Raw genomic sequence first — 25,630 nt, forward strand, 5'->3', positions numbered from 1 at the left:
GTGTCCACGCCGCTAGGGAGCACGTATACACACACACACGACATATGCAGTAAACACATAGATAAATTAGCACATACTCAAGCCAGTCTCTGTTCCTCTATGACAACTGCGACTGTTGTGTGTGTGTGTGTGTGAGAGAGAGAGCTCATACATTTATTTTTCTTGTGCTTGTTCAAAGGCTGCTATTGCTGTGTAAAGGAAAGGAATGGAAGCCCCAAATTAATGAGGATTTTGACCTCTAAGACAGTAAAATTGGACAAATCAAATTGAAAACATTGGTGTCATGTCTGCAACTGCTCCATCATGATTTTTTTGGGGGGGTTTAAATTGAAATTAAAAACCCTGAGGAAGACTCTTTCCCCAACAAAGTGAACGGCAGTGCAAGAAGTTACATGAGTTTTTCTTCCCTAAAACTTTACTGACAAAAGTATTTCACCGCTTCTTTTGCCTCATTTAACAAAACATTATTTTTAATGGTGTTGTAGATACAAACATTCAGTGAAGTAAATCAATGGTGAACTTCAACTCTTTAATGTTTTTCTTTCTCCCAAACATTATGGAAAATACCTATGGTCTGTTTACAACATTATTTGATATGGTGACCTGTCTGGCTGACTAGAGAGAAAGAAATGGATGGATGGATGGATGGATGGATGGATAGATAAATAGATATCTTTTTGTAGACATACATATTCCCTCTGCACTGAACAGAAGAGGAAAAGCAAAACAGGGAGAATATGATAACATGGGGCGGAAGGTGGCGACGAAAGGGAGGTTGAGGTAATCAATCCTCGCCTGCGCACAGGCGCAGCCCATTTTTCAACCCCTTGTTTAGCAACCTGTGGAGCTGCACAGTGGAACACAACACAGCGCCTTCCTGAACACCCTCTCTGTCCTCCAGAAGACAGCCTTCCTTTCTCTCTGTATTGATATTCCACTTCCCTAAATACAGACCAATCTGTCTCTTCTGACGTGCAGTTAAAGATGTGGTCACACACACTTCCAGCACAGGTCTGGAGAGGACTGGCTGGATAGAAAAGGAGATAGTGGAAAAGGAAAGCTGGAAGGAAGAGGAGAGACAGAGGGAGGGGGGTTTCAGAAGAAGGTGAAGAGGATGTGAAGAGGAGACACACAATCTGGAGTGATTGAGAGGCAATCTGCACGCCATCCTCACAAGAGAGAATAAAGGGATTTTCTCTTTCTCACAATTTTCTGCTTTCTCTTATATTACTGTGACACGACCCCCCCCACACACACACACACATAGACACAGACACACACACACACACACACACACATTTTTCTCGCCCTCTCACTCGACTGACCTTCACCCTGTCCCTTTTTTTGTGAAGGATCTGATTACTAAGTGCTCAAGATCACTTTATCTACCAGCAATGGAAAAAACATCACAGACCAGGAGAATTTAACACACAAAAAAAGTCGAATTTTCCAATAAAATTAAAAATTTCCCCCATGTAATAAACAGCTTTAAAAGCATCTATATGTTGTATCTATATGCCATAGGGGTTTAGGATTATTGCTCACTGAAGTGACAGAAACAAAAATCACTATGGTGTCAAAATGCCACATTCACAGTAATGTAGTTAGAATTTAAATGTGCACTATATCTACCGGTCTCCCACATATTTCTTGTGCATTTTCAGCACTACAATGTGTTCTGACCCTGACAAAGAAAGTGGCTTTTTTGATGCATGGAATAAAAGAGGCATTTGCATAATGGCTGCTGTTATGCAGCTGCATTCTGTTATGGAAGCTGTCTTGTGACAGGGACAAAAGGGAAGTGCAGGGACAGGAAAGAATGAGGGACAGACAGGTTGTACAAGATGGAAGAGAAACACTGAATGATAAGATAATGGCAAGAGTAGGTTTTTCAAAAAGGAAGGGACTTGGGGATGAAGGCAATGAGGAAATGGGAAGGGAAGGAGAGGAATGGAAGAGGATGTGTAAAAGCTAACCAGAGTACGTCGAAGCCGGGTACCTCAATTGTGACCAAATTGAGTTTATTTTAATTTATGATTAAGGAAAATCTATAAACAACGAGCACTGAAATTAATTTCACTGTGAAAAAAGTCTTGAATTATGACCTGTTCCCATAAAAAGTTCAATGATGAGGTGAACCTGGACAGTAGAATTGATTACTTCGTGTCAAGGTCAAAGTCGTATTCAAATGTATGGTTTCAATCAGTTATCAGCCTAAAGACAGAGAAATAAACATCTGCCGTGTGTGTGTGTGTGTGTGTGTGTGTGTGTGTGTGTGTGTGTGTGGTCTTGTGCTTGCTACATATTAAGTATCGAAATACTCATTCTACTAGCAAAGTGAGGACATTTTGGCTGGTCCTCACAACTTCAAAGGCTTGTTTGAGGGTCAGGACTCAGTTTTAAGTTTGAGGTTGGAAATTAGGGTTGGGGTGTTAGTTGTGTGAGGGTGATGTTTGGTCACCCGCGCTGTTCGTTTACTAGACTCAGATCAACCACACAGACAACAGGTGGCCTTGCAAGGGAGAGCTGACGAGCAGTTCAAGCTTCCTCTCTCAACTCCGCCCGTCTGCTGCTCGCTCTCCTCTTTTATTTGGTTCACACAACATTGGTATCAAAACAACTTCATGATTCCTTCTCCTCCTATCTCTACGACTTCCTCGTGTCCTTGAACATGGTACCTCCCAGTGCTGGGAACATAACAGCTACAATACTTGAGTCAAACACTCATACATTCTTTTTGATTAAACATTCTAAATCTACTTACTATACTTACTATAGCATTGAAACGATAATAGTAATAACAACAATAATTCTTCTCACATTTCCCTCCTGTTTATCGTTAAATGCGTCTAGATTCTCATTGTCAGTATTACATCATTTCATTTCATGAAATTTAAATGCATTACGTCATTTTCCTAGAAACACATTTCTTACACTCAGAGTTCAACATGTGTACAGCTTAAGACATCTTAAACATTTCATTTACATCTTGCATCACATTTGTCCATTCTTCTTCTGATTCCTCTTCATCGTTGTCCAGTAGAGATTGTTCTTCCACCTGCAGCAAAGTACTAGTAACAGCTGATCCCACGAGCCGGCCAATGCAACCCCGAACAAGAGGTACTACACAGCAAGCTAGTATGGCTAATACTAGCAGCACTATCCCTATCATCATTCCTATCTTGAACAACAGTTCCCTCCACCTTGACAACATCCCTGTAAGCCAGTCTGGTGGGGGACTACCATCATCAATCATAGCTCTCTGTAGTTTAGTTAAATTTTTCAATGCGCTATCTATCAGGTGACCGTCCGCATCATTCTCTGGGATGAACGTACAACAGTAATCTCCTACCATTGCACACACTCCTCCCTGGGGGGCCGTTATGAGATCTAAGGCCATCCTATTCTGCATGGTCATCAGTCTTAGCGCTGTCATTTCTTCCTTGACTCCTGTGAGAGCAACTTTTGTCAAATTAGTAAATACTTTCAACCTGTAATCAACTGTTTCCAATCTCAATATGTTCTTTCCTATTCCTAGCCACGGAAAGAGAGTCATGATCACTTTATTTCCGGTTGGCCAATGCTTAAACTCTCGTGGTACATCTGTGCCCCACACTGAGTCATGTGGTTTGAACTCGTCATTCAAATCTCTCCTGGAACGCAACTGTGGTGCAGAGCTAGCATTAGCAGCATAAATTATGACTGTGTGATCCTTGAGATGTACTGGAGCACACACTCCTGACCAGTTTGCTGGTAGGTCTGCATACGCATTGTGTCCACATAACCACCATCCCTTATCCACTAATTGCGTGCCTTTGTCTCCTGGCGCGAAAGCGGGATAGTTACATGTACAGTTATAACCTTCTGGACACCTCTGTGTTGAATGATTCTGTGTCCAAGCTGTGAAAGTAGCATAGCGCCACCATGTATTCAAACTGTAAGTGTGTGAGGACTCTGGATTTTGTTCTAACCATGAATGTTCTAAATGGCTAACTGCGGTGCGTTTAGCGCGCGCGTAGCTCTCATCCTGTCTCAGAGCATCTTTCTGTCCCTGATTACCTCCCTCCTGTCGGAAGTTCCAAAGACCAAAACTCACAAGTCCTGCCGTCACAGCACTCACCACAATTAGGAAGAACAACTTCATTTCCTTTTAGATCCTCTTCACAGGTTCCGACGGGGTTCAGCCGTTGCTGGACCTATACAGGCCGTCAGCCGTTTACGGAGAGTCCGCCACTGCTCCCTCGCCTTCACCTGGAAGAATCTTCTGTTTCTTACAATGGGAAAGGTGTATCCACGACAGTTTTCCGTCCACTCGAACTGCAGTCTTTGTGGTCAGCTGTACTTGATAAGGACCTTCCCATCTAGGCGTGTTCCACCTCTTCCGCACAAACTTCTTCACCCACACGTAGTCGCCCGGTTGAATGGGTTCCTGGGGGGTGGAATCTGTGGAAGACACAGGACTAGGCAGAACATTTACTGTATTCACACATCGGTTAAGTAACACTTTTTTCAGATAATCTGCTATTGTTTCTTCAACATGTTTTAGCTCATTTGTTGTTGCAAAGTATGGCAGGCAATAAGGCCGCCCATATAATGCTTCAAAGGGTGTGATGCCTGTTTTCTTGTGTGGTGTTATGTGCATCCATAATTTCACCAGGTCGAGACAAAACATCCAGTTCTTTCCTGTCTCGTCCATACATTTCTTCAGTCTGTTCTTAATAGTACCGTTGACTCTTTCAACCAACCCTGCACTCTGAGGGTGGTATGCGCAGTGATTCTTCAAATCAATGTCCAAAGTTACTCCTACAGTTTTCACTATCTCATTTACAAAATGGCTTCCATTGTCGCTCCAGATGACCTTCGGGATGCCAAACCTGGGAATGATCTCTACATAAAACTTTTGCTACTGTCAGTGCATCTGCTTTTGCTGTGGGGAAAATTTCTACCCACCTAGTAAATCCATCTAACACTACTAGACAATATTGTTTACCTTCACATGGTGTTAGCTGAATAAAATCTAGAAAAACTGTGTGAAATGGATGATTTGGTAACGGTGTAGTGCCTGCAGGGGCCTTAAGGGCTCCCTGTGGGCTGTGTTTTACACAAATAGCACATTGTGAACAAAAATTTTTTGAGTATGTATGAAATCCTATAGTATAATAATGTTCATTAACCATCTGTACCATCCCTCCTGTTGAGACATGGCATGGCCCATGGCTCACTAATGCTGCCCATTTATGCATATTCCGGGGAAGGATTGGTTTGTTTCCTATGGTTAATAGTCCTTTATCATCCAGTTTGGCTCCTCGCTTCTTCCACGTGGCCTTTTCTTTTTCTGGAGCACTTTGTTGCATTTCTTTTAGAATATCATTATCTGCAGGTTCTAAGGTAAATGATTCCTCATTATCAAGAAGTGTGTTGTTATTTGCTGTAGCCTTTGCGGCTCTGTCAGCAAAGGCATTGCCTTGTGAGACTGCGTCTGTGTTCTTAGTGTGTGCAGTGCATTTACATACAGCTATTTTACGTGGCTGCTGTACTGCTGCCAATAACTTTTTTAACAGTTCTGCATGCATGACCGGTTTGCCGTCGACGTTTTCATCCCTCTTAAATTCCATTGTTGAGCAAACACAAACAGCGTGGAAAAAACATATTGACTATCTGTGTAAATGGTAACATCTTGTCCTTTGCTTAGTTCACAGGCACGTGTGAGTGCGACGAGTTCTGCAGCTTGAGCAGAATAGGAGGAGGGAAGTGATTTCGCCTCCACCACCTCAGTTGCTGTAACTACTGCATAGGCAGTTCTAGTGCGTCCCCAGACATCCTTTCTCGATGATCCATCCACAAAGAGTGTCTGTCCTGTAGTCAACGCGACATCACTGAGATCTGGTCGCGGCAGGACCTTGGTGGAGACCTCATCCAAGCAGTTGTGCTGGTGTCCCTCTTCTGCGGTGGGTAGCAGCGTCGCTGGGTTTAAGGTCGTACAGCGTCGAATCGTCAGATTCGGCTGAGACAGCAACACTGCCATGCAGGAAAGATGACGTGCGGGCGACAGGAATGCTATCTTACTTTGTAGCAGCAGTATTGACACTGCATGTGGAACTAGCAAAGTTAGCTCATGATATAGCACCACTCCTGCGGAGGCTTTTACTGCCTCAGATGCTGCCACCACTGCTTTAACGCATGGTGGGAGTGCACAAGCTACGGAATCTAGCTTGTGGGAGTAATAGGCCACTGGCTGCCTCTTATCTCCGTGTTTTTGCAACAAAACTGAAGTCATAAAATTACTTTTGCAATCTACGACCTGCTCAAAAGGCTTCTGATAGTCTGGCAGCTTTAACACTCCAGCACCTACAAGGGCCTGCTTTGTGTGTGTAAATGCTTCTTCAGCTTCAGGGGTCCAAGTTAACACATCAGTCATTGCTAAGGGATTATCATACATCAATGCTTGTAAAGGGGCAGTTATTTTCGCATAATCTAAGATCCATGATCTGCAAAAATTCACTAGTCCTAAGAATGACATCATCTGCTTCTCTTACCCACAGATTAACCATTCTATCTACAGACCACACTCCTTCGGCTGTGGTACGAATCATCAACTAAAGCTGAGAGATAAGATCTCTTCCTAACAGATTTACGGGACATGTGGTGGAGATCACGAAAGGGGCTTTAAGTGTGATTCCACTTACAGGGTCACAAACATCTACAGGAACTGACATTCTTTCTTTAGTTATGAGACCATTTGCTGATCTCACAAAAATCTGTGTAGAAGTTGGTGCCAGGGCTATTGGATCTCTAATTACTGATTTACCTGCACCCGTGTCTACTAAGAATGTTAAAGAATTACCTAACACGGTCAGTTGTACTTCTGGTTTGCCTTCAGCAAACAGGAAGATGGTTTCTAAGTCTAAAACATCTTCTAAGTCATCTTTTTCAAATTGGTCAAATTTTGTGCCCTGATTTGTTTTAATTTTTGTGACATCTTTTTCCGGTTCTAGTCATTGTTGAGGTGGATTAGAACCTTGCTGCTGTCCTCTATTGTATCCCTGGTCACGTTGTTTCTTTCTGCAATCACGTTCCCAGTGTCCATAATTTTTACAATAATGACACTGATCTTTTTCACGGGAATTGCCTCCTCCTCCCCTTCCACCTCGGCCTCGCCCACGTCCGCGGCCTCGGCTTGGGAGAGGGTTGGCATTGAAAAACATGCCTGTTGATTGGTTCTTACTTTTTTGGCATTGTCTTTCAGCATGCATAGCATGTTGTTCATAGCGGTTTAGGTTACTAGTTCCGAAATCAACTAATTGTCTCTCTACCCATGGTTTTTATCTCTGATTTTGATCCCCCATGTATAGCTTGCTTTAATTGCTGTTGGTAGGGACCTTCTGGTTCTTCCGCATACGGAATTCCACTATTTTTTCGGAACACATCTTTCATTCTCATGCTATAGTCTTCAAAACTTTCGTCAGTCTTTTGTCTCGTGGCCGTAATGGCGCTGTAGTCAGCTCGTCTGGTAAAAGTAGTTCGCATGCGCTCGTACAGTCTGTCAAGTCTGTCATTTAGTTCTTGGCTGTTAGGCTGCCATGGTTGTTGAGTGGCTGGATCCACTGGGACCCAATCTCCTCTAACAGTGCCCCATTTCTTGCCATTAACGCACATGAGGACTTGCTGGGTTTCAGTATGGTAACTTCTTTTAATTTTATAATATTGCCTGGCCTGTCTAAGTTACCATCCCAATCGAACTTAGTCATCCACAGCTGAACATATGAGCATGAACCTGGATATTTGTCTTCCATGTGTTTACATGATGCTGGGATTTCGAATTCAGCACCTTTTGTGGAATGTTGGTTGCCCATGTTTGCACTTTATTTATCAGTTTTTATGTACTTGAGTGGAGACGCCTGATCTCCCGACTGAACAACCCTCAATCCATACAGGATATCTAGTTCAGCCCCCCTGCCGTGGCCTTATAGTCAATCGTTCTCGATCAGGAGAGTATACACCAGGCTTCTACCTCCGAGGAGGCGGGTGTATCTTGCCTCTGCTTCTCTCCCGATGACCAGGCAGGCAATACCGCGGTATTTTCTGTGTAGCGCTTTTCGTGTCTTATACTCACTCCGTTGTCGCTATGGTTTCTCTCTGAGTTGTTTTAGTGCCTTCCTCCCGTCACTGGAGATGGTCGCCCTGGGAGGGACGAAGACCGGCCTTCCGTCAACTCGTGATGAAAGGTCTTTCACTTCGGACGTCCTTTTGACTCCGGCTGTGCACAGACTTCGGCGTTCGGTCGTCCCACGGCGCTCCTCTCCAGGTCTTGGGATCCGGCTCGAAGGACCAATTTTTGTGAGGGTGATGTTTGGTCACCCGCGCTGTTCGTTTACTAGACTCAGATCAACCACACAGACAACAGGTGGCCTTGCAAGGGAGAGCTGACGAGCAGTTCAAGCTTCCTCTCTCAACTCCGCCCGTCTGCTGCTCGCTCTCCTCTTTTATTTGGTTCACACAACATTGGTATCAAAACAACTTCATGATTCCTTCTCCTCCTATCTCTACGACTTCCTCGTGTCCTTGAACATGGTACCTCCCAGTGCTGGGAACATAACAGCTACAATACTTGAGTCAAACACTCATACATTCTTTTTGATTAAACATTCTAAATCTACTTACTATACTTACTATAGCATTGAAACGATAATAGTAATAACAACAATAATTCTTCTCACAGTTGTGATGTCCATGAAAGTCCTCACAAACAGAGCGGTGCACCTGTGTGTGAGTGTGTGGAGCTTTTGTAAGGGGAAATGATGAAGAGGGCAACTTTTGGAATCGTCCGTGCTGAACTCTTAACCTACAAGTAATTTATAATGATAGATTTTACATTTTAGAATTTTTCTGCCCAAAAGAAGTCTCTGCCTTCACCTCCTTTGAACAAGGTGAGCACATTTTTTTCTTTTGTGAACTCAACACAATCCGACAAGTCACTCCAGAGCAAAGGAACAAAGATCTTGTGGAACTGTTTTTGTTCACAGCAGTTCAACAAAAGGGGCCGTTTTGTTAGGTTTTAATTACTGCCGCAGCTAATCCTTTGTCAATACCAGACTAAAAAATGTCTCGCCATTAACATTTTAACTACACATTGACACAACATAATAAATAAGAAACGATCCCAAAAATCTTTTAACTGATGTTAATCAATTGCTGCTCTCGCAGAAGTTCTTTTGCCCTCAAGTCACAGTTGACGGATGTGACTGATCTTCTCACTTAGCAATTTGCTACTCCCCTTTAAATGCACCGTAATTTCTCCCCCACACAGTATAAATAGCACTAACGGCAACATAACAGCTTAATAATAATGGATTGCAGCTGAATTCTGGATTGTTCTGGGGGGGAAATGTGCTATAAGATAAAACAAGTGTGATGGTTCAGCAAAAATAGGAAAGTTTGAAATGCCGTAGGGGAATAATTTGACATAAATAACGCAAAATCTTTCCTTTGACCGAAAGGGGTATTTTTCTTAGTTTCTATACTGTCACGAGTTTCTGTATCAATCAAATCTAACAATCATAATGAAACCACTGAGATCCTTTCAGGGAGGGTTGTTGATAGAAAAGAAAAGATGCTCCAAATAGAAGCTGGTGTTTTGAGGTTTCCACCCTCAATACACACACACATACACATAGAAATAGGATACAGTTCACTTAGCTGCAACTGTAATCATCCCTGAGCATCTTCCGTGTGTGTGTGTGTCTGTGTAACAGTAAACACGTTCTCCTTGAAATTGCTCTGACATGATCTTTTTATATAGGTAAAATCAATGCCGAGCGCATCCTTTCACCGTCCCTCCTTTCATCTCTCCTTCCATGCGTTGCCTTTCGTTTCATTTTTAAGCTTCCCCCTCAAAGGGGCCTCACTCTCACTCAAGCTCCTCTTTGTCCGTTTCTCTCCCGAGCTCTTCAGCCTTCCCTTCTCCGTGTGGTCCGTGTGGCCCTTTATCGGCATCACCTCTTCATTCCACTCTCTCAATGTCACTCGGCGACTTGTCAGTGACATTGTATTCTGTTGCTGCTAATTAAATTAACAAGATGGCATCTCCTCAATTAAACTGTTCCAGTTATCGTGCCGGTCTCATTCTGAACGAGCGCCGCTTCCTGTTCATTGAAGGTTTTCCTGCGCGTTGGATAATGAATTGGAATGGACTTTAGAGGCTGTGCGATAAGACCTGTTCATCATCTGCAAAAAGGGGGAAAAAAGGTAAAGTGCAATAAAAACGTTGGCAGCTTTTTACGCTGACTGCTGATCCAGCAGTAAGAGTGAACCCAGTTTGTACCTGTGGAGAGTTACGTAAGGATGGAATGTTGAGAGGTTCAGTGTGACATTATGCTACAATCAGAGATTTTAGCAAGCTTTGTGTGAACAAGTTGCGTGACCTGATAAGACATGTAAAACTCTGTAAAAAATTCTCAATATAATATTAAACTGGGATAAGACGCAACACATGAGAAAACTACAACTATAAGATGTGAAAATCACAAGTTATTCCACATCGTCATCATCCATTAGTGCTGCTGGGATGCTGTCAGCATTTTTACGCCTGAGGTCTTTCAACCACTTTAAAAGGACTGGAGTTTGTTTCTTGGGCTAGTCCACTTCATTTGGGCAGGTGTGAACTCAACAACAAGCCAACTCGGAAAATGAGGGTCCTGATTAGCTTCCTGATTAGTAAGTGAACCCTGGTGAGGCTCACTTACAGAATAAAACCAAAGTGAACCAAAGAGAGGAATGGAACCAAGGAGAAGAAGGGAATCTAAGAGAGGAAGTGAATCAGGCACCAGGATTGTCCCAGACAATGACACGATTACCTTTTTTATATTCCTTTACTCCATCGTAAAAAGTGACACTGGTATTGTAGCCACTAGCTCTCCTAAAACAAACTACAGTTTTGGATCCGGCGCAGCACCGAATAGATGCTTTCATCATCTGAGTAGGGAACGTTTGGAATGGGCCATCCTTCCTTTGAAACCACATTTAAAACAGCAGATTCCATTGTTGCTCTGGTTGTCGTTGAAGCTGCCACTTTTCAACCTTGATTGTCTTTGGCGCCCGTTGGAGCAGACGCCAGCAGCAGTTGCCGGCAGCTGATTAGAATCTGGCACATTCACATGATGATGACTCATGGAAACAAACGTGAGGCGAGGCGGAAGAGGAAGCGGAGGGCAGGACCAAATCATCGGCTTCCATCTCCGTCTCGGCCCGTCTCTTTCCCGACTTTGTCAAAAGACCCACAAATTAAGAGAAACAGCACTAATTAAAACGGGAAACAGATTCTAATTCAGACCTTCACAGGGCCGTGAATGCACCAAGAGGAAAAGGGTAAAAATGATCGGATCTGGGGTTGTCAAAACACGGGCCAATTAAAAAAGTTAATTCGTTAAAACTTGCTCGACTTGTCGCCAGACCTGCAAGATTACAGATTAATCTGCTGTTTATTTCAGCGCACTCTACATTATTTCCCCTCTTTTCTTCCAATCTTCATTCTTTTATAACCGGATAAGGAACACTGGACTTCTTAGCAAGTTAATTTATGGTCTAATTAAAATGTTAAGGAAATGCTGTGCTTGCTGCCCTGGAAGATTCTCTGACAGTTTATAGTTTTCAACAGACATTTTCGTTCACTCTGAAGTGTTTATCAGATTACAGCAGAGAGGGTTTTCTTGTGGTTGGTGCAGTAAATTGGAATGTGAGGGGGAAAAACATAACCTGTGGAATTTTTCGGAACTGTCTGAACACAGTAAGAGTGAAAGGTAGTGGAATTCTTCTTTCTGACAGCTTTAGTGAACAGCACCAACAAATGAACACAATTGACGAGACGGCACAAATGGACGGCACGACTTTCACAGTAAAGTGGGAAAGTTAGAAAATGGAACTTACGGCATCAGCAGGCTGTGAGTTTATAGATCATAATGGAATATACTTCAAGTTCCAAAACAATATGGAGATCCTGAATTAATAACCAGTCTCTTCAGTACAATTTTCTTTCACTTTCAACTCTAAACAATCCAGTTTACCCTCGCACTCCTCAGTAAAATCCATTTGTGTTGAGCCGTGCAAACAAAGCAGTTGCACATTTTACACATTGTTTTCATTTCACTGGTCTAGAATGGAGCTTTGCTGCCATCCCAACAGATCATCTGCACCATTTAGCATCAGTTTGACAGATGGAGGGTTGAGATTTACAGATTCACATATTTACATATTAATATAGGGGCTCTTAGACACAGCTGCATTACGTTGGTGTCGGCCTGTTGGAATCCTGTTCAATCCTGCCTTGTAATTGGTCAGTCTGCTGGGAAGGAAAGCTCTGTTAAAAGAACTCCATCTCCATCCTGCTGTCTTATTTTAGAAAGAGTGATCCATCAACCACCAAGGAAGCCTCACATTACACATATAATGAGCAGTGAAACACTGCGCCCTTCCGATCGCCTTTTCCAGTCCTCGTACCCGCCAATGCGTCATTTCAGCCATCTGAAGTGCGCAGGAGACTCTCAGCCACTCGTACCTGAGAGGGTGAGGCTCTCTGCAGGTAACAGTGCTGAAGAGGCCTCCTTCCATCAGGTGCACGTGAGGTGGAGCGGAGCACGCTAACAGCAGTTATACCTGTCACACAAGGGAAGGTCAAGAAATGTGTGTCTGTGAAAGAGAGTCTTAAAGATAAGAAAACCTCTCCTTGGTGTTTTTCCTCATTTCACTCTCGGGCCACTGAGATTAATTTATTTTATGCAAATTTGATTTCTGTTTTTTTTTTTAACATTTTCATTCATTTGCATTCTCTCTTTTGTGTTTTACCCATTCGCCTCGTGGAATTCTCTGTTACAGGTTACTGGTTTCTCATTTTTCTTCTCTGTTTGTTCTCCGGATCCCAAATGCGCAGCGATGAAGTAACAAAAAGTGCAAAAAGTGGAACCGAAAAACTATCACTTGCACTACAGATGGAGGGGGTTTTTCAGGGTTTTTTTTTTTTTTTTTACACTGGGCTGCAAAAGAGGCACAGCCAGAGCTGTCCGTGCATGAAAACAAAGATGGAGGTGTGCTTGTTGGTTATATTGTGAAACTTTTATACACTTTTAATTGTTTGATTAACAATCCCTGCAATGCAGCCAGTTTAGAAGCACAAGAGGCTGCAAACAAACGTGCTATTAATTCACAAATGACTCGCAGAGATTTGTGCCGACTGCTGACATAACCTAGCTTACAGACAGGCAAGTCTGAGGTTTGATTTCTGCGTCAAAGTAAACATCCCCGTCAAAGTCTCTCTGGGAGGAAGAAAGCTTTGTGTTTTTAAAATCCCGACCTTGCAACCTTAATTCTTAAACCTGTTGACATGAAGCTTCGAGATCAGGTTGCTCACACACACACTGAAGACATCAAAGTCAAAGACAACAATGGCTGCTGTCCTCAATGAAATGACACCTTATGCGCCCACTGAACAAAAGCCATTCATGGATTAAATGGAATGGTCCAGATCTGAAATGCCAGTTTGGTCATGTTGGAGTGATTTTGTTTAAAAGGTTTACATTTGTGATTTGATGTTGTATAAACCAGGGTAATCCTGGTAATCACCTGAGGTCGGCTGCTGTTATTGATCCTTTAGATTGGACATCCTACTACTTCTATTTGCGCTTGTTTCAGTTGGACTCAGAATGTTTGTATTTGCAAGTTCTGGATGTAGTGGTTTTTGAGTAACCCCAGATTTTCAGTCGCGACATAGAAGAAACAATTGTGGTTGTTCTGGTGTGCCAATTAATGATCATCGACACAAAAATACATAAATAATTCACAGTATCAGATCATTGATTGATGGAAAATTGGTGGAAATGTTAAGAATTCTTTTCCAGCCTCACATCTCTCTCTGACCTGGTAGAGAGAAGATAACATGAAGTGGGTTGAAGCAGGAATGCATTAGCATACTGGCAAGCATGACAACACCTGAAGCCAGGAGGGAGTATGGGCGTTGAGCTTAAATATGAGTGCATCCACTGATCACGTAATCCACAACTTCATCCAACCTCAAGCGCATCCCTACTTCCAACCCACTGAAACTTACTGTCACTGGCCACTCACTCATCAGGCACATATAAATATAATATAATCTACATACAGTGAGAACTAATTAAGTCATTATTTCTCTTGCACTTGTAGATGATTTCATTATAACTATCTTCCGTTAAAAAAAAAATGGACAAAAAGGCAACTTTTCCTTTTGCGAACTTCTAAATGTTAGCATTTGGTTGTCGAAGACCCCTTTTGAGGAAATCTTCTTTGTTATTTAAAGAGTTTTACTTGAAAATGCCATCTTGTTAAATGCCAGAAAAACAACCAGTGGGCAGCAAATATGTTTATGTGGAGACAGGTTGGTGAAGCTAACACCAGAGGACAGAACCTTCACCTGCTCGGGTCGCCATGCTGACTTAAACACACAAAGAGCTCCTGAATTCACACAGGCTGCAGTTTAAATGAAGCAGTTGCCATTCAGCACTCGTGCTCCTGCCAAGTCACAAGAGCGTAATTACCAGGCACAGCGGGAAGCGTCGTTTCTCTTTGAGACACACTGCAGATCTGCATTTCAAGAAAGTGGAGATGCGCCAGTGAGGAAATTGTCATTAAGTGTGCATCCAAAAAGTTTCGAGGGCTCCTACTTGGGCCTGCGAGGGAAATGGAACTTGATATGGCCAAGTGGTTCCTGCTAGCGCCTGTTTGAGTGATGAGGAGATGGAGAAGGGAGGGTAAAAGAGGAAACGGGAAAGGATTTAGTCCAAAACGATCACAGAAACGATCTCCTCACCCACCCTCTCTCCAGCTCATGTGATGTAAGTCAGAACTCAAGGCCAAGAACATTATACCCTGCTGCAGACAGGTGAACCTTGTGAATGTCAATGAGAAATCAATATCTGATGAGCTGCGCTAAAAGAAAGTAAGATATAAATGTCCTGAGGATCTCATAGAAACGTGTTTAGTGACTCATTCCGGTGTATTGAAAATATCCTTTTCAGTTTCTGTGATTACGTTCGGAGTGTGTGTCAGACTGTGATATATTAGATTTCTTTGGAAGAAAAGGAGTGCGCTAGCAGCTGTCAAATCAGCGCTTCAGCTCGAGCATTTATTCAGACATGTATATGTTATATGCCGGCAAAGTGACAAGCCACAAATGGTCTTCTATTTCCATTTACAAGCGTACCTTTACTGCACTTCTGTCTGCTTCGCTCAGGTGTGAGATTGCAGGGATTGCTGTGTGGCGATCCAATTGGGGGTATCAGTCTGCAAGCCTGCGCAGTTAGACGGTATCTTATCTTCTAGCTCCTCTGTCTCCAGATGTGTGCATTTCACTTTGAGCACTTTAGGCTAAAACTTTATTAGGCTCTGAAGAAAAATAGAAGAAAAAATATATTTTGTTCAAAAGGCATCATGGACTGATTTGGGGGTCACCAGTGGACTTGGTGGTGACTTAGCACAACACCCTTTATGTAGAATTCTATTCCAAATTTGCTTTAATAAAGAAGGAAATTTTAATTCATAGACAGAAAAATGAGCCAGGGACGTTTAGGTCCAAGTCAACAACACTTTACGCCACATTAGAAGAAAAATCTAATGCAAGAGTGACAATTGTTCCATGAGTGATGATGTCTGTGAAGGTTCTCAGTCATCCAGGTCTTGGTAATCCTGGTGGTTGGACTGTTTGAGTTTCTTGAAAATGTTTCACCCCTCATCCAAGAGGCTTCATCAATTCTTCATCAGGGAATCTTAAAGCCTCTTCAAGAAACTCAGACAGTGAAGTTTTTATGATTGAACCACCAGAATTATGAGTGACAATCAGTGTCGAACCCAGTAGAAAACTAGAATGACATCAGCAAAGCTCTGGAAAACTACATTTTGGAGGACTTTGTGAAGTCGTCAAAATCAGTGGCCCCAATTCACAAAAAACATAAATGCACAGACAATGTACTTAGATGGGATCAGAACACACTCACACACATCAAATCATCCAAAACTGCATTACATATTTTCACTCACCCACCCACTCACTCACCTCTCTTATTTAAAGCACTCCCATTTATGCTCAGAGACTTTTCTCCTGGTCTTTTATTATAAATACGGCACATTTTCAAGGTCTTATATTAAGGTTTTTATTTTCTGAGAAAAACGTCTCTTACTGAAGAAGACCTTTGTATTTTCTGGATGCAATCAAAGAGCCTGCTAGCATACCTTCTAATATAGATCTACATGAAAAGATGAGCTTTTCCTTGGCTTTACCACGCTCCACAAAATATAAACTAGCCTAGCTCTGGCTACACGCAGGGCTTTCCTCGATGCTCCTCTGCAAACTACTACAAAATAAATCAAGTTAATTCATTCCTTATCTCATTACGGATGTGTCAGCCCCATCAGCATGGTCTAAAATATGGAAACCACCATAATTTATAGAAATGATTCTGCTCTGCACTGGAGCGCCACAGCACAAAGATAAATCTCTAATATTGACTCAACAAAAACAAACTTGAGCTTCGACGTCTGTTAATGTCTGGATCACACATTTGGGACGCGACATGTAACTGATGTTTCGGATGATGAATTCAAGTAATGCTGCTGTCGAGTTACTAAACTCTGCTGCGTGTGTGTGTGTGCGTGTGTGTGTGTGTGTGTGTGCTTCTTTCCCTCTTCAGTGTTACAACCCAGTGACTGACTGATTGGGTCTCTGATTGGATCCCGATTGCCAGTACATGGAACATTAGCTTTGTGATTGGTGGATGGACACAAAAGGTCTTTCCTCTGACACATCACATTTTAAACTGACCGCAAGAAAAAAAATATCGATTTTTGTAGCAATTGAACTTCTTTTTTTTAAACTTTTCTGGACATTAGAAAAGACCCAATCCCACATTTCACCATTTTTTTATTATTATTTTTCCAGAAGTTCTTGAAATTGAACTTTATTTACTTCACCCTCAACACATGAACGGATCCACTGAGACCAAACGAATCATTGCTTCTTTGGCCACTTAATGTCCAGGCCCAGAAGCAATCCGCCACATCTTGGCATTTGGCAAAGCCCAGATAACACGATATAACTCACAATACTCTTAATGATGCCATTTGCAAAAGAGATTAGTTGTAAATGAACTAATCACTCGCAAGTTGCACATTGCCACAGGGAGGCGAGAAAAAAATGGTTGAATTTGTAAGCAGTTATGATGATGAAGAGCGACTGACAGTCATGCAGTAAGAGAGAGATTCGAAGTTGTGTTTACTCGGCTGTTTTATGTCTTTCTGCTTCGATGGAATAACTTTCGCAGCACTTAAATGAGTTTGGAGCCTTGGGCGCTTTAGATTGATGTAAATGTGGGCTGAGGGGCAACTTTTAAAATGTTCTTTATTGGAGGGGGCTCGTCGGTGTATTTCCAGACCAAAGTGACGTCGTTCTCTGGTTTAATTAAGGAAACTGTAACCAGAGCACTGACTAGATTAGAATCTATGTGATTGTTGGATTTGAGTCGATCATCTGGAGTTTTGCTCTTTCCAGCTTTCATATTCCGATCGATATGCAGACAGTGTTCTTCAGGGACAACCATGCACCATGTCTGAGGATCCAGCCTGCATGGTCCTAGATTTGAGGGGGTTTTCCCACCATGAACTTTCAAGTCATTTATTTATTTATATTGTTTGTTTTGCTTGTTTGTTTGTTTGAAAACCTAGAGGAGGAGAGGGGGGAGGAGGAAGGGAAAGAGGAGAGGAGGGGGGATAGAGGAGAGGAGAAGCAGGAGGGGAGAGGAGAGGGGAAAAGAGGAGAGAAGGAAGAGAAGAGGAGAAGGAAGAGGGGAGGAGAAGAGAACCTTGTCAATGAGTCCACCCACACAGCAGAATATTCAATAAGCATTGATAACATTAAAAAAGATGCATTCACTAGATGCACACATCTGGTGACATTTGTGTGCTTGTATACAACTGTCACCTGCCCATGCACTTTCCGAAGTTATCCCATAATCTCTACCTAATGAAATTCCTCCATGAGCTTTAGAGAGTAAAATCTCAGCAGAATGGCAGGCTGTAAGTGTGTGTTACCCCGCAGTCATTACAGTTTCTCATTCCTGCCGCTGTAGCGGGTCCCTGCTGGCCTGCTGGAATTTACATTGATTCTGTATGCAGCGCTGCCGTGTGTCCTGTTTGTTTTATCGTCCAAGCGAGGCCATTATTAAAACAGGAATCGCTCTGATGTATTTTCTGATCGTATACTAAAAGATTGCAGGCGTGATGAATCATAAAATCTGCTGCACCGTGTGTGGCTGCTGTAGAATTACAAATTAGGTGCCGTTCAGGGGATAAATGGAAAGAAAAAATTCAGTTTAAGCTTAAGGACATCATCTAGAAGATTCTCATCTAAAGTTTTGCATGAGTGCTTTAACTTTGAGGTTGTGATTGGTTGATACTTACCGTAATTTCCGGACCATAGAGCGCACCTGATTATAAGACGCATAATCTAATTTTAGAAAGAAAATCAATTTCTTGGACTGGATATTAACTCTTCCAGAATGTTTTCAAGCTCGGGCCACCTGCGATGTTTACGTCTAAAAGCTTTTGTCGTCTTTTTGCTTTGGATCAGTTCTTCAGGCGGGCGTCTCCACCTTCTCGCCATTGATTACCGTAATGCCAAGATTACGCAGCTCAATTTCCTTCTTCAACCACCAGAGTGATCGCTTTTAACTTAAAAGTCGCATCATATGCTTTTCTTCTATGTTGCTTTTCCATGTTGATGAGGGTTCATAAAAATGACTGATTCACAATAGTTGTGATAGTGCGCCACGAAAAAAAACATAAATAAGCCGCACCGTAGAATAAGCCGCAGTGTTTAAAGTGTAGAAAAAAAGTAGCGGCTTATAGTCTGGAAATTATGGTAGTTTTTTTTTTTTTATGATTTGTTTCTTAGACAAGGGTACACACTCCACTGATGTGAATCTGTAAATGTCACTTTATTTTGGAACATTTCAGAGGCGCCTGATTTACTTCAGCAGGCTGGAAAATCTGCCAACACAGACGCGTTACCGGCGAGATTAAAGTAAATCAAGCGCCGCGGTTTCTGCTGTGTTTGCTGTAGGATCAAGTGGCAGCAAGGCCCAAAGTGCTGCGCGCTTGTTTTCATCTTTGTGTGCTTGCAGTGCACCCACGGTGTCGCAAGTCTGAGATCAGAACCTCCTGCGTGTCTCCCACCACTCGCTACTGAAAAGCAAACCGCACCACCGTGAAGCCGCTAAATAATCTCTCAGAAATTGACCTGTTTTGGTTATGCAAGGCCTCTGTAAAGACCCCCGTCCCCTCACCCCGGCTTGAGAGAGGCTCCAAACTAAATGACAAATCCGCATCCCCTCCAATCGCGTCGTGTTTCGGCTCAGAGACCGAATTTCATTCTCAAACAATGCCGAGGTCTTTCATCAACCTTTACAGTAGCCGGGGCACATAAAGAGCTTGTGATTGGTCACAGTGAGTGAGTGCATCACTGCGTGTGTGCGTGCACGTGCGTGTTTTTGCAATATAGCTCAGTAAAAGCTCTCTACTACCCTCAAGTGGTCAAAACACTATAAAGGTGCATTGTACATGCAAGGTATACACCGTGTGTGTGTGTGTGTGTGTGTGTGTCTCCAGTGTGTTTTCATGTTGGCACCTATCTGTATTTGGATGTTACTTACTTCTGCTCTACTGCACATGTTTGTGCGTCACGCTTGCTTGCATGTCTCTGTGTGTGTAGTTGTGAGCGAGTGTGTGCGCGCACGCATGTGTGTATTTGCTATTTAAACTAAAGATTAGTGGATGGGGAGAGAGCAACAACAAAACAAATACACCAACAGTGGTGCAGAGGTGGACGTGGTAAAGGTGGGAAATGGAGGAAAGAAGGGAGGAAGCGTAAGTGGGAGGGGGGGGGCAGAGAACAGCATCTTTTGAGGAAAAGCAGAACGACAAAAGATTTGAAAATAATCAACCTGGATTCACCCAATTCTTGCATAAAACAAGGCAATTTGATCTCCATTTAAATTTAAATCAATCACCTTAAATTTATTGATGTTGCATCAACAGGCTGAACCCAATTGCAGTAAATATTCTGGACCCACTCTGTTGGAGATACTGGTACCAGTATAAAAGCACTAACAGAAGCTGCCGGACCCTTAAGAGTTGTCTGGTTTCACTTTGTGGGGGAACTTTACACGCGCAGTTAGTTAAATGTTTGCATCCATAAGCAGCAGCTGCTGACCCGAGAGAGGAGGTGTGATCCTCAAGAGAGAGGGAAAGACTGGATGGATGGATGGATGGATGGATGGATGGATGGATGGATGGATGGATGAGACAGGCTGCAGAGGTGGTGAACCATTCATGTGGAACTCATCTCTCTCTATTGTTGACACACTGTGACCTGGATGCACACACGCACGCGCGTGCACTCACACGCACACACATGCACACACACATGCACACACAGCTTGGTGAACCAGTTGAACTCTGTGGAAACTAAAGTGATTGCTACAATTGTCTGTATAATGACTAATTTCAATATTTTTCAACCCTTACTCAATCAAGTGGTGATGTGAAGCCCTCAGAATGTCTCTCTGATGTTTTGAACACATTCTCAACCAGATTCAATTATGTATGTTTGAAAACACTGATGAAATAATTTTTAAAAAATTGTAATGTTGTTCCATTTAACAAGGCAATCTTGGTTCTGGGAGGCGCACGCAGTCCGAATATGGCTCCGAATATTGCCAACAATCACTCTCAACGCCTGCGTTGATCAAGGTGTAATATTAAATCTACTTAGTCAAACAAGGTCAGATTTCTTTTCTTTGAATGAATCCATCAGCTGATATTCAAGTTAATTGTTAATTCTTTTCCTGGACCAGGCTGAATCTTAACGGTACGCTTCCCTTGTTTTCATTTAGCTTTCCATTCCCACAACAATAAAAAGAAAGATTTGACTGTGATTAATGCTGAATAATTTGTTGTCTATATTTTAATCATTGGACAGCCCTGGATTATATAGCACATTAATGAGCCGCCTGAAGCACGGCCAGGGGCGCCGTTGTAGAGGTGCTCCATGTCACAGTCACACCCTTCTATATACCCCCACCCCACCCCCAGGAGGGAAACATATTAATAAATAAGGCAGGTTCAGACAAAATATATGTGCGGTCACTGTTTCTTTGGCACATCGGCCGGTGCTTCAGCAGTTAATCCCTGATTAAAACTGCAAAGGTTTCCCTGGTGAATAAACACTGTCGAGTGTGGATGTTTTTTAAAGTCTGAAAAATACAAAACATGAACACAAACGTTCGGTATGAAGTCCAACTTTAGGTGATGATGTAAAACATCTTTAATAGGGCATCCCAGCAACAGACATCTCTATCTCTCAATCTCTCGCCCTCTATTTCCCACACACACAGACACACACACACTCGCTTAGAGCCTATTCAGAAAAGACTTTTAAAGGTTTCAGAGTGTAGCAGCACTTACACAGATTACCTCTGTTTCTTCACTATAAAGGTTCACTCATCCCCACCCCCGCCACCCCCCAACCCCCACCACCATCACCACCACCCCCCCCGCCCACAGACAGTCAATCTACTCTGTAACATTCAATTACCTGTAATATTCACTATACAGGCCTAATGCAAGCACACACACAAGGATGCCAATCGATACAGCAAGCTAAGTGTAATTGAATGATTTTGTGTTTGTGTGTGTGTGTGTGTGTGTGTGTGTTTGTATTTGTTACATATCGAGTACCACATTCTGCACTCTACAAAGTGAGGACATTGGTGGGAAGTGAGGACATTTAACCCCCCCATACCCTGGGAGATTTTCTATGTCAGTTCTTGGTTACTGTTTCTATGTTCTCGATAAAAAATCATCGGTTGTTCCAAAAATACTTTGCCATGGTTGGCTAGGTTCCTACCGGTTGCAACCCACAGCCGACTGTTTGGAAGCAACTCGATGGGACGCTTCTGCTTCCTGGTCAATCGTGCGGGCCTGCTCGCTGTACACATGCTCTCGGACATGAGGTCAAAACTGAGCGACCTGGGGCTGTTATTGTGACTTCATTCAGAGTTCTCTACCCCGATTTTAATCGAGCTAAGGCGTCCACATGCATATACAAACGATGGGATTGAGCTTTCTCCTTCACATTTCTCTCTCTCTCTGCCTTTCGAACTGCAGCGAGTGGGTTGTTGCAGCAACGAGACACACATTTCCGTTTCATTTAGGGTTGAGCCAAGGACCATAGAGCACAAACAACCATGGCTAAGCAAGGCCAACGTGTTGACATATTCCGATTAAACACAATGCACAAAACACTTTGTGACGCGTACTCGAAGCTCAGGGCTGGAATAAAGCTTTGTCTTGTGAAAACTTCAGTGCAGCTAATCACGGGAAAAATAGGGCATAAAGTGACTGCAGCCACAAAACAGAATAACTGCCAGCTGTGGTTGTTTACTCACATAATGTCAAGGTAGTGAAGGCAGACACAAAAACCCCTCAGTTTATTCTCTTGTTTGTTTGCTAAGCCCAAAGGCGCGGTAGTTCGGCATTACACCTGGATCCAGTTTAAAGCCTGCAGTGTGTTCCTGCCCGGTTCCTCGTCTTGTTGAACAGCTTTGGCTTTATTACTTTTCTTATGAACAGATGGAGAAAAAATGCAACCGGAGAGCTGCTGAATTAGCAGGCGGTGTGACAGGACAAGGGGGCTACAGAGGGGGGAGCGAATGCGGAGTGATGAGCGATCAGGATGGGAAATTCAAGAGGAGAGCGTGATACCAGAAGGTTTGAGCTTGAGTCCCTTCGGAAAACAAATGCAGGAAGGTGAAGAAATTGGCTCAGCTTTGTTTATATACCCTCCAACACACGTTACACGGAGGCTTCAGGTATGATTTAGCATGCATTGGTGACCTGTTACCTGAGGGTATCTGTTCGCCCGCGCACAATTTATTAGTTTGAAAGTGATGTGGTTGTAGGGTTCTTGGAATAAAACATGGAGGAAGTCAAACTGTTTTAAATGATAACCAGCTCATTTAAGAAGCTAAATAAGTTCTCCAAAGACTAACTTGAATCCTACTTCTTTTCACAACTATATATACTTTTGATGCAAATCAATCATCTTGTGTGAACCTTAAACATGGTATGTTTACATTTGCACAGCATTCTACAGAGCTTTTTTTGGTTAATTTATTCATTAATTTAATGCCTTGTTCAAAAATCCAAAGATTGAGGCAAGGGTTTGTACAAAAATATACCTTAGGCCTGTCATTATTATAAGCATTATTTTTCTCATACTCAGAATTCTCCCGTTTGTACATCAAATGTGCCATTTGCAGAATGGAAAATGGGAATAATAAGAATGCGATTGCACTGCGAAGGGCACCGCAACAGAAGAGAACCTGATGTATCCCCGCTCTTCTGAGAGGAGCGCCGCGACTCCTCACTCCAAGCTGTGAAGTCTGTTTACATCAACAGCCACGAGGTAATTATGAAACTGGTTTATTTTCTGAAAGCTCAGCTGTATTGTTCCCAGTTTGAAGCATGCAGATGTGACTTCAAGCAAAACAGTGACAGATGTTTGGTACCCTCACCCATGTGGGAAGTGTGTTCCTGCCTTCGGAAAATTCGAAGATTGACGGCCCTGCGGTCATTGATGCAACCTGAACTCTTCGGTGCACAATTATTCATCCAGTCTGTAAATTACAGTCTTCCGTTAGCAGCAGCCACAAGGTTTCACGCGTAGCCGGAACAATTTTACACGTTAAATGCTTTTAAGCCCACGTCGACCTGTCAATCCATACAAAAGTTTGTTCCAGATAATTCTGGGAAATGTTGTGTCTGTTTGTCACCTTTCTGACTTAAAAAACAAACATCGGTTCACATCTTTGCTCACATATATGCAACTGTCTGTGATTGCAGCTGAATGCTGTTCCTGCCTCCCCTGATTAGAACTGGGGCTCCGATACCAGTTGGATGTCTTGTTCCAGTCATCTGTCAGCACAAGTGTCCACCATGTTTCTTCTATTGTGGAACAACTTCAGTCTGTGGCCTTGGAATTTTTAAATGGCCATAAAAATCCGATCGTTATCCGATCTTAATCAGGCTATTTGTGTAAACACCTAATGTAATATGTTCTTTTAGGTATCAGCAGTAATCTAATTATGAGAACGTAGATTTCCATACTTGGATTTCTCTCCAAAAGCCGGATGCCGTCGTGCACGTGGACTATTATTTGGTTCTTTGCATCTGTGCATGTGAAAACGGAAGTGATGTGGTAGCGATGAGGGTGGAAAACGACAAACATGGAGAAGAAACGGAGGGCAGCAGCAGGGAGCAGCTTATTCAGCAGCTCTATTAGCTCTAGATTTGTGTCAAGTTGTGATCACCCTGTGTAACGTTGTAATGTAGAATAATACCTTAAACCAGCATCGAGACCCCCACAGCAAGGATGAAGAGAGAGAAGCAGTCGGAGAAAAGAGAATGTCTGCTCGGTCCAAATGCAGACTGGTCCTGCTCCTTTCAGGAGTAGCAAGAGGCAGAAGAAAGAGAGGAGGGAGGGAGGGAGGGACAGATGAATGAAGGGGGGGGACTGAAACGAGAGGGCATGAGATGACGGGCCGGCTGAATTGATCAAAGTGTGAATATTCACAGAAACTCTCCTCTCTGAGATTGAACTGTAATTACTCACAACAGCTGCTCAATGAGCTCGCTAAAACTCATTACTGAGCTGTTTTACACATGTAGCACTTAAGAAACACAAACCCTGGCTCACAAGCAAGATGGCCACCCAGTGGAAATGAAGTAGCCACTTTTTGGGTTCCATGAGCCCCGCAGGGACGTTCAAACCTCTGTTATGGATCCTTTCGTCACGTCATCAGAGGCAACAGTTGCCTGTGGCAACAAACTAGCGAGAATAAAGCTAAAATTGGAGCGTAAGCTAAGACATTTCTAGACTGCTGATGACTTTCTCTCCACCTGCTCAAGGTTTTCTTCCAACTAAAAGGAAGTTTCTCCTGCCACCGTTGCTTTTAAAATGATCAGATGTTTTGATTGAAACAAAGGCTTTATGGATAAAGCTGAATAGAACTGAAGGTATAAGCACCTGCATCACTGCCAACACTTCAGTTTCTCAAATATAAAGATTCTTCAGCTCAAACCACTTTAAATACTTTTTAGACATTTTTACATTTAGTTACCCTCATTGATCGTGGCAATGCTACAACATCGGTTATAATGGATCTGTTAATTTCCTGGTTAAAACCACAGTGTTCTTGCTAGAGTTGAGATCATATAAGCACTGGGGAACAAAATAAAAAGTACAATGAAGTTAAAAAGGAAGAAAATAGAGCAGGGAGAGCGTGAATGAGCAAGCAATTGTCTGTGGCCAATTAGCAACTAAGCTAACAAGATCAATAAATAGATGGATAGACTTCTATTGAGGGTTTTATTTTGGTATTATTATTGTTTGTTTGTTTCATTACCACTGAATTTCAACACGCTATCAATGGACAGATCCGGAGTCTTTATGAAAAGAAACTGTTTCTCAGTGCTGGCGCCGGTTTTTGGAGTAAGG

At 42.7% G+C, this 25,630-nt stretch overlaps 1 long non-coding RNA gene across 1 annotated transcript in view; it reads left to right on the plus strand.

Annotated features, from left to right (window-relative positions):
• LOC105418061 (uncharacterized) overlaps positions 1 to 24,588 on the plus strand; it is a 47,765-nt gene extending 23,177 nt beyond the window's left edge. Inside the window, exons 3-4 of the long non-coding RNA XR_003886818.1 lie at positions 23,394 to 23,539; positions 23,977 to 24,588. This is a non-coding gene — a long non-coding RNA (uncharacterized lncRNA). The remainder of the gene's footprint in view (positions 1 to 23,393; positions 23,540 to 23,976) is intronic.
• The last annotated feature ends 1,042 nt before the right edge of the window (positions 24,589 to 25,630 follow it).

Source organism: Takifugu rubripes, chromosome 21, assembly GCF_901000725.2.
Source record: "Takifugu rubripes chromosome 21, fTakRub1.2, whole genome shotgun sequence".
Taxonomy (NCBI): domain Eukaryota; kingdom Metazoa; phylum Chordata; class Actinopteri; order Tetraodontiformes; family Tetraodontidae; genus Takifugu; species Takifugu rubripes.